Raw genomic sequence first — 15,611 nt, 5'->3', positions numbered from 1 at the left:
TATATAGCAAATAGTGATAATTTGACTTCTTCCTTTCCAATTTGTAGCCCCTTGATCTCCTTCAACTGTCTTATTGCTCTAGCAAGGACTTCCAGAACTATGTTAAGGAGATATGGAGAGAGTGGGCAGCCTTGCCTTGTCCCTGATTTCAGTGGGATTGCTTTAAGTTTCTCTCCATTCAGTTTGATGTTGGCTATAGGCTTGTTGTATATCACCTTTACTATGTTTAGATATGTGCCTTTTATCCCTGATCTCTCCAATACTTTAAACATGAAAGGATGTTGGATTTTGTCAAATGCTTTTTCAGCATCTAAGGAGATTATCATGTTGTTTTTTTTTCTGTCAGTTTGTTAATATGGTGGATCACATTGATGGATTATTTTCTTGTTTTTGTTAAGCTTTATTTCCCTTTTCTAAATTCAAATTCTTATGAATTGGCACACCAAAGTCTTAATTTAGATTATAAGCTTTTGTTCCTCCAAAAAAGAACCAAGAAAAAGTGAAAGATCTTAAGAGTCCACAGCAGAGCACAGGCAATCACTGTGGTGACCACAGATAAATCTGACTCTGTGAAACGGAGAGTCCTAACTGAGGGAGCTGCAATTGTGTGCTGGTAAATTGTCTCTGTGAACCTTTGTATGGGTGATAATAACCATAATTGTCATCATAATCACTAGAGAAGCTGATATTTATTGGGGTCTTATGTTCCAAACACTTAGCTGAGAGCAGACACTGTGTTGAGGCCATAGATAGGTACCTTTGTGACTTTTAAATTTACACTTCTGACCTGCAATGAACAACCAAGGATTATGAGCAGATTGTGGTACATAGGTCTTGCTTTCACCTCTAAACTGAGTACACCGATTGCCTCCTTTGTAGTGTTGCAAAGATAAAATACCTTCATTCCAAATAATAAATGCAACATCCATTGGCTATGCCTGAAAACTCAGACCACAAATGTGACAAGAATCTCTTTCTTTAGCTATCATTATGCCAGAATTAGTCTTAGAGTATATCTAACTGGAGCTGAAGTCTTGCTGTTTGTATTTGGTTCTTTCATCTCTAATTTTGGGTATAAAATGACAAGTCACAATTTCATGACCATTAAGTGAGCTAAACTTTGTAAAATTCTTAAAAGATTAAAGGTTTTAAGGTTTTAGAGTGGCTTGCGTGTAGTACCAGAACTCTCACAATACCAAAAGATAAGCCATTTTGTCATTATTCCACATTGGCAGAATACATCTGTGACACGTCCTGAAATGTGAGGGGTCAGAAGTGGACTAGGAACAAGATATTTGCACAAGTCTTTTATTTGGTCACCAAGGCCATTTAATCCAAAAGTCTCATTTATCTGTGAGTCAAAACCTTCCTGCAAGGCTACACATGGACCAGTTTCTTCCTGTACAAGTGGCTATAGGATACCTGCCCCAGGCTCTGCTCTCTCAGAAACACTCCTGAGATGTCAACGGCTGGAATAGCCTTCCCCTTATTCTTTCCATCTCTTAAGTCTTGACAAATGAAAATGCTTCTGGAGTATAAAGATGGGACCAAAGTTTTCTTTCTTTTTCCTATTCACCTGAGAACGCAAAAGCTTGGCAGAGCTGCAGGATACTGTTTTCCCATCTCTGTCTTAGACTTCCTCCTCAGAAGCAAATACCCGATGCATGAAGAATGGCAGATACCTCCATACCTCATTACATCCTGCCTGGGCAAGATGTTCCTTAAGTACATTATTGGGAACACCTGCAACTCAGCAGACAGCCAGGCTCCCACCGCTTGCTCCTTCCTGAGCAACCAAACTTTCCCTTTCTTATTGCTACGCTATCAGTTGTACATCAAGCATTAGCTGCTTGGAAGATGTCCAGAAAAGAAAAGCACAGGTTGAAATGTGCACATGCTGAGGAAACAAGCCTATCTACTTCCTAATGAACACTGGCACTGGCTTTCTGCAGACCAGAAGGGTCTCAATTCTTAAAGTGGTCCTGCTGCTCAGCCACACAGGACCCCATTTCTCACCTCTAGTCATTGATGTAGGACAAACCTCTCCTGGTGGCTGAATTCCAGGTAGTTCTGAATGCTGCAGCTTCCAGTGTTCTATTCCTGGCTTTCGATAAGATGTAGAATACAAGTAAACTCTTGGTTCTTATTTAGATATCCTCTCTCTTTCGCTGTCTCCGTGTGTGTGTATGTGTGTGTGTGTGTGTGTGTGTGTGTGTATGTGTGTGTGTGTGTTTCAAACATGATGCTAGAATCTAAAATTTATGGAACATCTAGCAGCTGAAGAGAGAAGAGGCTATAAGTTGGGTTAAGACATAAACTGAAGCGTGCAGGAAGAGAGAAGAGGATCGAGGGCTTGAGGTCCTTCTGAATTAAAGGTGAGAGCCCATCTCGAAAGACAAAACAAAAAACTAGCATCACATGTGTGAGCTGCATACAAACCATGGAAATGGATGGAAATATATATTACGTCTTATTTCTTACTTTAGTGCGTGGTGTCCTATAGAGTCCAAGGCCAATTATCGCGATATAAACACACATGCCTGGGCTCAGAGTCAGAGGAGAGAGAGGCGAGGGTTCTGGTGTGGCAGGGTAGATGCAGCAGCGCTGAGGTTAACTCACATGGACAAGGGAAGTCAGCATTTGAGGGGCAAGTGCGTAAACTAGAAATGAGTCTCGCGAGTGAGAGCTGTCACACCATAACGACAGCCTTCTGTTCCGTGGGGAGAATGTGATCATCTCTCCGACTGCACTCTAAGATGCTGACCATGCTGAGCTTCTGTGTCATTGTCCTTATTTATTTCCCCTTTCTGCCTCCTGTGAAAACCCTTTTTTACCCTATTGAAACCAAACTTGGTCTTGGAGAAAAGAATCACTGTGTGTCTATCCTTTGTTACCATTTCCTTTTGTAGTTTTTCCTGTATTATGTGACTTTGTCAATTAAAAGGAGAGAGGATGTGTGTAAAGGACCAAAACTCTACATGCTGCTTCCGCCATTCTTCTTAGCATTATTAGCAAGAGCTAGACCCACACAGACATGTGGTGGGCAGGGAGCTCGGCTTTGATTTCAGCCTTGGACTCCGTCTCATTTCTGCTACAAAGTAGGACAGCCAGGTACAGTAATAGCAGCAGCCTCTTCTGCTCCTTTGATTCCAGGACTACAAAGCTGAGCTCTTTTAACTCCAGATGGGCCACTGCACAGCACAGGCTGCATAGCCTCCCTGCTGTGCTATTCTCTGACCCCTACTTAGAAGCTGGGTAAGAGGAATAGACGCAAAAGTCTTACACTGCAGATTGGCCCAAGCTTGGAGAATCTGTGTAGGGTTGCAGTGAATAAAAGGAAAAATAACGATGTGAGAAGTCAATTACATGTGATGGCCTCAAATCCAGATGTTTCACATCTTGCTGTCCCAGCTTAGTCTCTCTGTAATTCCTGCTCTTGTGTTTTCTGAGTAACTGTGCACCCTGCTCTGTTCCTCCCATCGCTGAGTACTTCACCCCCTCTGCTCATTTGCTGGTTATCTCTCAGCTCATTTCTCTCCCCAATAAGTTAGGAACTCAGTCCTGTGCTTGGGTACTCAGCTACCACAGCTGGACTGAGAAAAATCATGCAGCAGAAAGCAGGAGGATGAAAAACTGGAAACTGGCTACACAAAGCTAGGGTAAAATAAGAAAGAAAAAATAAAAATGGAGCAAAATGAAGGAATCACTCTCTCTGACTGTCAAATATATTTAGGGAAATTGGCCTCAAATTTAGACTACAAGAAGTAAGTCTTGCCTTTGCCTGCTGTTGCAAGGCCATCTTTTGAGAGTCAAACCAATCAAAGTTGGTATCTCTTGAAAAAGACTTTGTGAAGGCTCATTTATATAAATATTTTAATTAATAGATACTCTCATCAAGCATGAGAAGCATTGTGCATTAACACTCACCAGAGACCCTGAAATTAGATTGCTTATCTGCATCTTAATTTGCTTTTCTCGACACCGCTAATTTATTTTTAATAGGTCTGTAATTTAGCCTTTTCGGTTTCTTATTCTGCTTGGCAGCTTCCAATGCCTCCAGCTCACCAACCTGTCTCTATAACCTTTAGGCACTGCTGTGTGCACAGTGTATTAATTTTTAAATTATCCGGCTTAGTGTGAGAAGAAAAAAAAAAAAAAAAAAAACAGAAAAACTTCAATTAACTTCCATAGGCAAGCCAAGCTAACACCTCTTTGCTTTCCAAGTGAGGATGAAATGTAAATGAGGGGGAGGCGATTTTTAAGGAGAATCCTGGCACACTCTGAAAATTCTTGCCATACTTCACAAAATCTGCTACCCTTAAAGTGCCTTCCATTTGGACCAGTCATTTTCACATCATCCTTGTAGTGAAGGTAAGTGCTTTTCTATGGTTTCCCACAGAAACTCAAAGTAATGGTGAATGCAAGGCCTTTGACTATTGATGCAAATGTGTCCCAGGCACCTAGAGAAATAAGTAGGGATGGCAGACACTCAGTGGAGACTTACTGAATGAGGTTATTATAAGTACATGACTATGTATATGCAAACTTTGCTTTTCTTCTCTGAAAGTGAAACAGTTTTTATTGAAAGAAGGTGGAGCTCTGTAAGTAAGTTCTAGGCCAGCCTGGTCTACAAAGTGAGTCCGGGGCATCCAAGAACCCACAGAGAAACCCTGTCTCAAGAAACCAAGAAGAAGAAGGAAAAAAAGAAAAAGAGGAGGAAGAAGAAGAGGAAAAAAAAGGGAGATAAGGAAAAAGAAAACATGAAAATAGAGATAAAGATGATCTGGGGAAAATAAAAGAAACAGGAAAATTAGTTAACTAATAAAAGCCTAAGTTCTCATGACAGATGAATAAAAAGATGACATTCTCACAGCCTTGTTAGAAGTAATTCAAAAGTGTCACTGCCTTAGCAAGAATATTGCTTCTATATGGACATACCCACACCACAGACTAGATTGGGGTAAATCAAGGTATGGCTTCTATGCTTCTTACCTGTTGAATGACCCTGTTTACTTATCTCCCCCTTGACTTCCCCTTACAATCCATCCAAATATCTAGGAGCAACTTCTCATTAGTAAAAACATTTTAGAAATGATCCTTGAAAGACTATATTGGGAAGTTGTGCTAGCTAGTTTTATGTCAACTTGATACAAACTAAAGTCATCTGAGAGGAAGAAACCTCAACTAAGAAAACGCCTCTGTAAGATTGGACTGTAGGCACACCTGTAGAATGTTTTCTTAACCAGTGATTGATGGGAAGAGACCAACACATTATGGCTGGTGCCATCCTTGGGCTGGTGGTCCTCAGTACTATAGGAAAGAAGGCTGAGAAAGCCATGGAAAGCCAGTAAGAAGCATTCTTATAAGTTGTTGTTATAAGATAGCATTGAAAAATATAAAAATGTATATTTCCTAAGAAAACGGACACCAGGAAGTGAGACAACAGTAACCTACAAGGCCTCCTGTTTCCAGGCTCCTGCCCTGCTTGAGTTCCTGTCCTGACTTCCTTCAATGATAGATTATGATGGGGAAGTGTGATCTGAATAGACCTTTTCCTCCTCAACTTTTATCACAGCAATGGTAATGCTGAGCAAGACAAATAAATAATGACCTCATTTCTGAACCCTGTCAGTTTTGGAGGACACTGAAGAATAAGTGTCCTCCAGAGGGGAAGATGGAAATGGGAGGGCTGTATGAAAAAGAATTTTCAATTAGGGGATGTTTGATCTGAAGCAATATCTAAAGAGACCATGGCTTCTGCACTATGCTAACGGGAGAAACTGGATAAACACAAACATATATTTGTTGAACTTTAACAATTATCCAAGTAAATAAAAGTGATTAAAGGATCACAGCTGTAGCGTAGCTCTGTGCTTTGCACCTACTACTGGAGTAACCTGTTTACTGACCTCCTTCCTTGTCTTCCCATCACAAACCATCACAATGTACTTCTGAAATTTTCATTAGAGTTTTTATCATGAAAGAAGCTCTCTTTGTTCTTGCAAACCCTTTAATAACACCATTATATAGAAAGTAAGATCTAAGCTTTAAAAAAAAAAAAGAATGAAAGAAAAATAGGCACATTTTTACAGAAACCAGAGGTAAGCAGCAGAGATTTTTCTTTGTTTTGCATCAGGTATGGAAGGCTGGGTATATGGAAATGAGTGATGTTCAAGAGATGTAGAAAAGATGAAACAGAACTGTGAGGTTTGCATGCTGCTGCCATGTAGAGCCTGGACCTGAATCTCAGCAGGAGGTAGTTTCATTGACGATATGCACCTCATCAAGGACACAGAGGAGGGTGTGCTGATGAGGGTGAGGGAAATAGTCAGAGTTGAGATATTTCCTTAACAGTTCAAGATCACTGATGACCATAATTGAGGATGGGATGAAATTTAAGTAAACACCTCAATTTTCAGCATGAGCAACTGGGCATTGGGTATTCAGATTCACTGTTGGAATCATGAACAAAAAAAGTCAAACATTTGGATGATTATCTCTGAAGTCTCAGAAAAAAGTAAAATAGAGTCATCCAATAATCAAGTAAATGTGTTGTATGGAAACTAGAATTGAATGAAAAGAACTAACATGGGGAAAAGGGGGTTGTTGTTACAAGATAGTATTAAAAATATGAACATGTATTACCTAAAAAATGGAGACCAGGAAATGAGACAATAGCCCAATTCTTACTCTTTAGAAATGTCAGAATTGAGGTAAAGAGGAAGCAAAGAAGACAGAAGGAAGGAAGGAAACAAGGAAGGAAATGGAAGGGAAGATAAAGGAAGGGAAGTGAAGGGGAAAGAAGGGGGAAAGAGGAAGGAAGGTAGGCATTCTCAAGGAGAAAAGTACACAGAGGAAAAGGATCTCTGCAGACAAGTTAACAAGAAACTACCCCAGGAGGACAAAATGCGAACTGAATCAAGTGTTACTGGAAAGAAAAGAAGAAAGGAAAAAACATAACCAAAATTGTTTTTGCCTTAATTAAGCTGTTTGTTCTTTTAACCTTTTGAAGTCATGTGAAAATTGTAAGTGGACTCTGAGGTTGGGAATTAGAGCCGTGGACAGGACATAGACTCTTCCTTTATGGTAATAACAGGGTTAGGATGGATCCCCTTCTACACCTTCAGTCTTGCCTGTGCATGGTGTTCCCAGGGGCACAGTTCTCTGAGGAAGAACATCAGTGAGCTTCCTTGCGCTGAGCTCCAGCAGCTCAGCCTCAGGGTGCCTTCCATAACAGTGCCAAATGAATTTGTCTACAAGGATGTGAACACTTTAAGAAATATATGACGCAGTTTTTGACTACATTCTATAGGGATTAACACATGAACGAGCTTAAAACACCTGTTTGTACTATTCAATTTAAATCAAGAAACTTTTTTGAAACATTACTTAAAAGTTTCTAATCACTAATAAATTATTAAAGAAAAAATACAAGACCAGAAATCATTAAAATCACAAATGAATTAATCTATATTTCTATTATTTTTCTAATTGAATATAAATACTCTTACACATGCTAAAAAGCAAGAGACTGGTTACTGTATTAATAGTTAGTTTGATGGCTAGTTTTTATGTCAGCTTAAAACAGGATAGAGAGCATCAGTTGAGCAAATTCTCCAGCTAGATTGGCCTCAGAACCCCATGAAGCATTTCCGTGATTAATGGTTGGTATGAGAGAACCCAGCCCATGGTCTGTGGTCCTGCTGGAGTAGGTGGCCATAGGAGCATATAAGAAAGCAGGCTCAGCAAGCCGTGGAGAGCAAGCTGGTAGGCTGTACTCCCCTATCCGTTCTTGTCTCCATTGAGTTCCTACCCCGACTTCCTGGATAGTGAACTACAGGCTATAAGGTAAAATAAACTTGTTCTACCCCAAGTTGGGTCTCGGGCCATGATGCTTTTTCAGGCTCTGTGGGACATAAAGAATAAGATGCTACAGAAAATGCTTGGGATATTAGAATCCAAAACTGTTTTTAAAGAAGTACAAGAAGGAGCAGGCATGCTTTTAATTCCTGCCCTTGTGGAGGCAAGCAGGTCTCTACAAGTTCAAGACTATCTTTGTTTACAGGGAGATCCAGGCCAGCCAAGGCTACCAAAAATAAAGAAAAATTAAATTAAAAAAAGAATGCATAAGAACCCTAGTAAGATTCACTCAGTGTGAAAAAAGAAACATAAAAAGAGATCCTGTCTCAGTTGGAACATATGAGTCAGGCTATTAGGTACAAAACCAAGGCATTAGCTGCCAAACCAGCATAAGTCCCGCCCTCTGTGGCGTGACCATGTCATCGGTGAGCCCAAGAATGGCTTTTTGTAATAGTGTAGGGGACAAAGTTGTTAGCGCATGATATCTGCCCGGGGCCTTCTGGCTTTCATAGTCTCTTTTGAGAAATCTGGTGTAATTCTGATAGGTCTACCTTTATATGTTACTTGGCCTTTTTCCCTTGCCACTTTTAATATTTTTTCTTTGTTCTGTAGATTTAGTATTTTGATTATTATGTGGCAGGAGCAATTTCTTTTCTGGTCTAGTCTATTTGGTGTTCTGTAGGCCTCTAGTATGTTTATGGACTTCTCTTTTTTAAGGTTGGGAAAATTTTCTTCTATGATTTTCTGGAAAATATTTTCTGTGTCTTGGAACCTGGAATCTTCTTTTTCATATATTCCTATTATTCTTAGGTTTTGTCTTTTCATGGTGTCTTTTTTTTTTTCCCCATTGGCCTAAAAATAATTTTACTCAAAGCAAAGGAACAAAGGTCTCACAGTTGCTTGAAAGACATTCCATGACATGCCACACACCTTACATACATACATGTACATAATGTAGACACATAGTCAGATCATGCCTATTGGCTTGGCCACCCCCTCTCATACTCTTTACTTCTGTGTTAAGAGCATTTGGAATCTACTTTACAAGCTGTTTAGAATCTATCATCGTCAGCCATTGTTGTTTGACTATGCTGCAAAATAGGAGATGCTACTTTATTTCTGGAGCCATTATGCTCTTTTCCTCTCCCCCTTGACACCCTTCCCAGGCCCTGATAATTGATATCCTACTTTCTACTTCTTGGAGATGAACATGTAGCATTTGTTTGCTTTGTGCCTGATTTATTTCAGCTAATTTGTCCTCGGGTTTCACCCATGTTGTTGCAAAGGCAGAATTTTTTCCTTTTCCTGGCTGAATGATAATCAATATTTTTTAACCTATTCTTTTTTTTATTAGTTATATTTTATTAACTCTGTATCCCAGCTGTATCCTGCTCCCTCATTCCCTACCAATCCCACCCTCCCTCCCTCCCTCATCTCCTCCCTGCCCCTTTCCAAGTCCACTGATCAGGGAGGACCTCCTCCTGTTTCATTTGACCCTGTTTTATCATCATGGGGTCTTTGATTTCTTGGATGTTTTGTGTCTGGAACTTTTCCAATTTTATTTTTTATTTAAGAGATGTATCAATTTCTAGAGTTGTATCTTCAGCACCTGAGATTCTCTCCTCCATCTCTAGTATTCTATTGACGATGCTGTGGTTCCTGATCTTTTCTCTAAGTTCTCCAGATCCAGAGTTTTCTGTTTGTGTTTTCTTTATGTGTTCTAATTTTATTTTCATGTCTTGAATGATTGTCTTCATTTCCTTCATGTGTTTAAATGTGGACTAATCATTCTTTCTTCAGCACTTAGGGATAGAGAAGAATGAATGAACATGAAACTCAAGAGAGACGTACTAGAAGCTTTGCTCGATCCAGCATGATCAGTGCATTACCACCAAACTGAGAAATGCGTCTTATCACTAGAAGGACGAGCAGATGTAAAACAAAGAAACAGTAAATGGGGTAAGCAAGGACGGAGCAAATCAGGATAGTGAAGTCCACATAAGACGAGGCAAGCTGAGTTTTAGTGCTTGATGGCTGGTTACTCCTCTCAAACATAAGAATGTTTCCCAAAACCTTTGTTTGTACCCAGCTTCCACCAACCACCTGGTTTGTTGTTGTTGTTGTTCTTATTGTTTTGAATCTTGAAAAATATAAAGACTAAAACAACACCAAAGAAAAAGTACTGAATGGTACATGTTTGTGTAGCTTCATCTGCTCTGAAGTTGCTTTCTGGGAAGGATCCCTAGAGTTTAATCTCAAGGACCCAAGCATTAAAAAAGCCCAGAGATAAAAGTTAAAGTAATTCATTCATGGCCTACATGTAAATTAGAAGATGCAGACAGAAAAGAAAGAGAAAAATAAGACAGCTTTGCCAAGGTTATTTGAGTTTTGTAGAAGGTGTGTTAGCCTCAGGTAAGTCTGGTTTTCATCTAATTTGAATAAGCCTGAGATTTCAAAAATGAACCCAAGCAAATGATTAGTCAGTCATTTTGTGTAAATGCTTTAGCTTGTGATGTTACTGTGGACAGTAAAGTAGAATAAAACAGATTTAGTACAGCCCCAGTAAGCACAGTCTGTGGCCAGCACATTAAATCCTGAATTACAAGCTCCACCAAAGCCTTCCTAATGAGCTATCCGAGTCTCTGATGTATATAATATACCTTTTTTAAAAATGCATGAACACATATTCCACCCAGAGATTTAGATGGCTCCTTTGGGTTATTTAAGTTTCAAAGAAGTCCATCAGTCTCCCGGGTATGACATTCTGTGAATGCCTTAAAAATGAAAATTCAGAAATTAGAAGCTCAAAATACCGTAACGGGGAACTATATATCAGGAATCGCATGCACACACAGACACACGCACATTCAAAGGAAAGTTGCTGAGGCATCTGCCTCTGAGTTTTCTGTCTTTTGTCAGTTTAGGTCACAACCTTTAAAATATCTGTAACTCTCTTCCATCCCATCTAATTACACAACTCTGGCTGGCTTTGTTCATAATTAGAATGCTGTAAGCCCCTCTGACTCTAGCCTGTGCTGCTCTTACAGGGCTGTTTGGGTTGCTGCATGAGATTGGAGACTAAGTGGGAAGGGACGAGATGTTCAACACAGCAGGAAGGAATTCCCTTGGGCTGTGTTGCAAAGAATGTGAAGGTTGGAGCATCCTAGCCTAAGGAAATACATGCATCCAGAAACGGAACACCTGTGAGTGCAGGAGCGTGAACAAATCACAAAATGTAATGCAGAAAAAAAATCAAATATCACCTTTCTTCCAGGTAAACACAAGGAATAAGTACTGCATGACAGCACACACAATGAAGTGGAAAAAGAATGGGAGCGAGAAACCGAGCAAGTGAAAAGAAAACAGCGTTAGTTAGTGAGATACTTTCACTGTGACATGCTCACCACAGACCATGGTTTTGTCCCTGTTTCCCTGTTGCTGGTGCTTTTTGTGGGCTTTTTGAAACTCTGGAAGGTGAGACAGTGTGGGAGGAAGAGGACCACCAGAGCAGGCTGTTGGGGACACATTATTCCTGGCAGCTTCCTGTCTGTGCTTCCTAGTCATCCATGAAATGGAAAGCTGTCCTCTGCCACATGCTCTTGCCACCATTGATAGTCTGCCCAAATACACTGCCAAGTCACCACACTGCATGCTCCGAAAGCATGAGCCAAAGTAAATCCTAACCTGAAGCTGCCCGCCGAGTACTTCACCACAGCAGCAAGAAAAGTAACCAACGCAACTCAGAAGCTTCATTCTGCCCATCACAAAGTTTTCACTGTAGTCCAGACAGGGAAACAAAATTGTTCTATTCCACAGAGAAAGATGATGAAGTTCAAAACTTAGAGACAGAAATAAATTCTCTATCACACAAATGAACAAAACTAGACCCAGAACTCACGCTAAGGCTATGTAGTTGCCCAGTGTGGAGGCTCTGATTTTCTTGCTGGCTGATGACAAGCTATGACAAAACTGAGCCCAGGGATGTGATATGGAGGAAACCCAGAGGTACCTTCCCGAAATCTGTCTAGCTCATTATGTTCCCTGAGTATGTTCCCTGAGCCGCCAAAGATGAAGCCCATTTCAAGGGCTATTGTGAGCATTAAAGAGTTAACATGTGTGTGGCTCACGGCACCTGTTGGCAGGCGTGCTTAGGTGTGGCTGTAGCTGCACCTGGTTATTTTTACTTTGCTCGCCTGATGATTCATTTCACCACACTTGTGTGCAGAGGTTTATGTTATGAATCCAGAGCTGCGTTTACCTGAGAACAAATCTTTGATTTGGTATTTCAAGTTTGCGTGCACCTTCCTTAGAATTTTTCCAGCAGTGGAAAAGTAATAAGTTCAGATGAATTAAACTTGATTTTATCAGATCAAGTTGGAAACAAAATTGCAGATCATGCCCCACATTTGCTAACGATTACAAAGCTACTTAATTCCAAAGGTTGAGGTCTAACCTAAAAACACATTTATCACCGCAATGCAATGTAGGTCTATTAAGAATTGACATAAAGCAAATCTCAGCTTTGCTAGAAAAGAGAAGTTATAATGAGCTCATCTAAACAGCTGATGCCTCTGTGTGACATGAGTGGACTTAACAGCTGAAAAGACTGAGCTGACCACAAACACCTATAAGGTCATAGTCAAGCTTGGTCCCTGTCTTCGGGATGCAGATTCGCTGTTCATTTTACTAAGCTAGAGTCTCTGTGACCTTCAGCGTTGCGCGAAAATACATTTAAGCATGATGTAGTCCCTTTGTCCCACTAATGAGACTGAAGATTCTTACTGGGTTGGAGAGCTAGATAGCAAGTTCACTGGAATCACTGTTTCCAAGTCTCTCAGAGATGAATCAGCAAAGGAACGAGACACTATCAGAGCCTCGTAGAATTCATACTTGCATGCGTATGGCAGGAAACCTGAGAGTAAAGTCTCTTCCTCCTCATGCTTAAAGGACATTTTCCACCAGAGGATCCTATGTAGGTAGATTTTGGAAGAATGGGGGAAGGGGACTAGCAATGCCATGCTCCATTTTGTGGTGTGTAACAGAGTCTCTGAGGGTGGGTAACACTGTAAGTTTACTTGGCTCACCTCTGAGTGGTGGGGAGTCCGATAGCATGATGTAGGCATTTCATGAGGGTCTCTGTGATGTGCTATGTTATAGCAGAAGTCAGGGCAGGGAGGCCGGTGAGCAGGCAAGCTAAAAGACAGGATGGTAAGAGATGCCTAGGGGAGCAAAAGAGAAAGAAAAAGTTAAACTCATTTTAAAGGGAGCATATTCTTATAACTAGACTGCTTTAGTGACACCGTGTTAACCTACTCATGAGGTCTCTCCTTATTCAAGTCAAGTTCCCAACACTATGGCATTGGAGATTAAGTTAAACATATGGACTTTGAGGAATGCATTCAAGTTGTACCAGGAGGTGTGTCTTCTGTCATAGGCAATGCTGCTCATTGCTAGGCTGCAAATCCTCACTGTCCTGCCAAATCTTACAAAGCAATCCTCTGTAACTCCCATCACACCCCTGTACCTTTCTCTTAATTGTTTTTCACTGGTTTTCTCTACTCCTCTCCTTAAAGAATATTTTAAGCCAAATCTTAAGAGTGGAAAGAAAATCAAGAAAAAAAGTCTTGGTTTATTTTTTTTTTAACTCTAGGAACTAGGGTTTTTAAAAGGTAGGTGTCATTTTCTCCAGCTAACCAATGTATTTAATACCACTAAAGGAAAAAAAGAGCTTGCAATAAAAATCACAGCTAGCTGAAGAGATAAAAAAAAAAAAAAAAAGGAGCTGTTAATGTTTTTTGTTTTTTGTTTTTTGTTTTTTTTGCAAGGGTGAATGGATATAATTGTAAATTCTGACACAGAGAGGCCCATGCTATAAGTGTGTGTGTGTGTGTGTATATATATATATATATATTCAGGTGGGCTCACATAACTGATACAGTAGTGAAAAGGAAATTTTACTCGCTAGATGTAATTGTTGTCTCGGCGGTTTAATGACTCTGTCTATTAATCTATGCATAGTCCTGGAAGCTTCTAGCCTCTTCACAATCTAATCTAGGCCTAGAATGTTTTCAGCCTCTGAAACTTACTGCTGAATAAGCTCACCCTTTCTAGCTCTTTCTGAACTCTGGCTGACTGGTTCAACTTGGCTGTTCTGGCTCAGACTCCTCTCCAAGCTGACTGATTCATACTGGCTTCTCTCAGGTTCTGAGGAAATTGTTTTGCTTCACTTCAAACTAACTCCAGCAATCTGTTCTAATCTTTGCTTCTCATTCTCTGGCTTGTTCTGTCTCTTGTGTCTAGCTTGTTCTCCCTTCAACCTGTCTGTAAAATTCTCCTGGTAAAACTGCCTCCTCTCAGTCTCCCTCTACCTTGCTCTGTAAGCCCACTGTTTCCTCTCTGTTCTCCTGAGAGTTCGTCATATCCTATTCTGTCAAATCTTTCTGATTTGTTACTTTGCCTTTCAGTTAAACAGCACTTGGTTTTTTAAAACTTTATTTATTTTTATTTGATGCGCATTGGTGTTTCACCTTCATGAATGTCTGTGTGAGAGTGTCAAATCATTTGGAGCTGGGTTACAGACAGTTATGAGCTGCCTTGTCGGTGCTGAGAATTGAACCCCTGTCCTATGGAGGAGCAATCAGTGTATTTAACTGCTGAGCCATTTCAAGCATTGTTGCTTCCTTCTTCAAACTAACTTCACCTTCCTTCATTGTTGGGGATTAAAGGTGTGTATCCTAAGGGTGTTTCTGCATTCTAGCCAGATCACACAGACTTTGAAGGTCTTTGGATGTGATCAAAGCAGCCATGTTGCTGGATTAACATTCCTCTATACAGTGGCCTTACCATTCTAAGCAACATGGATTAAGAATGCTCTTGATGGCAGCCCATGAAATGGTCTCCTAGTAGCTAATAAATGTACTGCCACCCAGACAAAACTATGGCCAAAGTGTTCTCTGGTTAGGGAGGAGACTTTCACAAACAAATGTTCCTGGAAGCAGCAATTTAACAACAAACTCAGGAAGGTAAAGTTTACATGGAAAAAATATCTGCCACTCAGAAGAGGATCACAAAAAGTTAGATGATGAGAAAAATGTACAGAAAGTTAAGATGCAAGTAGCTGGTGAATTAATATGATGTCAGCTTTCTCCTGGACACTGGCCAGAGTCTCTAACTAGTCTACCAATCTAGAAAACTATCTTAACTGTGACTCAGGCTGGACGACCCCTGGACCAGCCTGCACTTGGTAACAAGAAGGTCTTCAGAAAAAAGATGAAACTGGCTGAATTGTTTAGTTTACTTTTTGTTTGTTCTCAGCTGAGTTTGAATTGAGTCTTCCTTTTTCCCTCTTCGAACATAAGGCTTTCTGCCCAGAATCAAAAGCTTTGAAGCACAGCCAGGCCTGTTCTGAATTATAAAAGATTGAGTTAATTAACCTTTCACCAGCTGATTACTTTCAACCTTTCTACTGGCACATTAGGAAAACATACTAGTGGTTACTAATTAAAGGCATTAGGTATACCTTCAAACCTGGGGAAAGTCTCATTGAAGTTATCATTGAAAATGTTTAGGAAAATTTACAATAAACCAGACAAAGTAAAGTTATAACCTTATTTTATAATCTATTTTTGTGCATGAGGTCAGTTCTTTAAGTGCAATGGTAGTTTTAATGTATCAAGTTCCTAACAGAGACAAAAAAAAAATTAATAAAGGCTATACATGCTCTATCTCATATAGCTTTTAAATCTCTAAGA

This window comes from Psammomys obesus, unplaced genomic scaffold, assembly GCF_907164565.1.
Source record: "Psammomys obesus unplaced genomic scaffold, mPsaObe1.curated_primary_1811, whole genome shotgun sequence".
NCBI classification, from domain to species: domain Eukaryota; kingdom Metazoa; phylum Chordata; class Mammalia; order Rodentia; family Muridae; genus Psammomys; species Psammomys obesus.
This window is presented reverse-complemented; position numbering follows the sequence as displayed.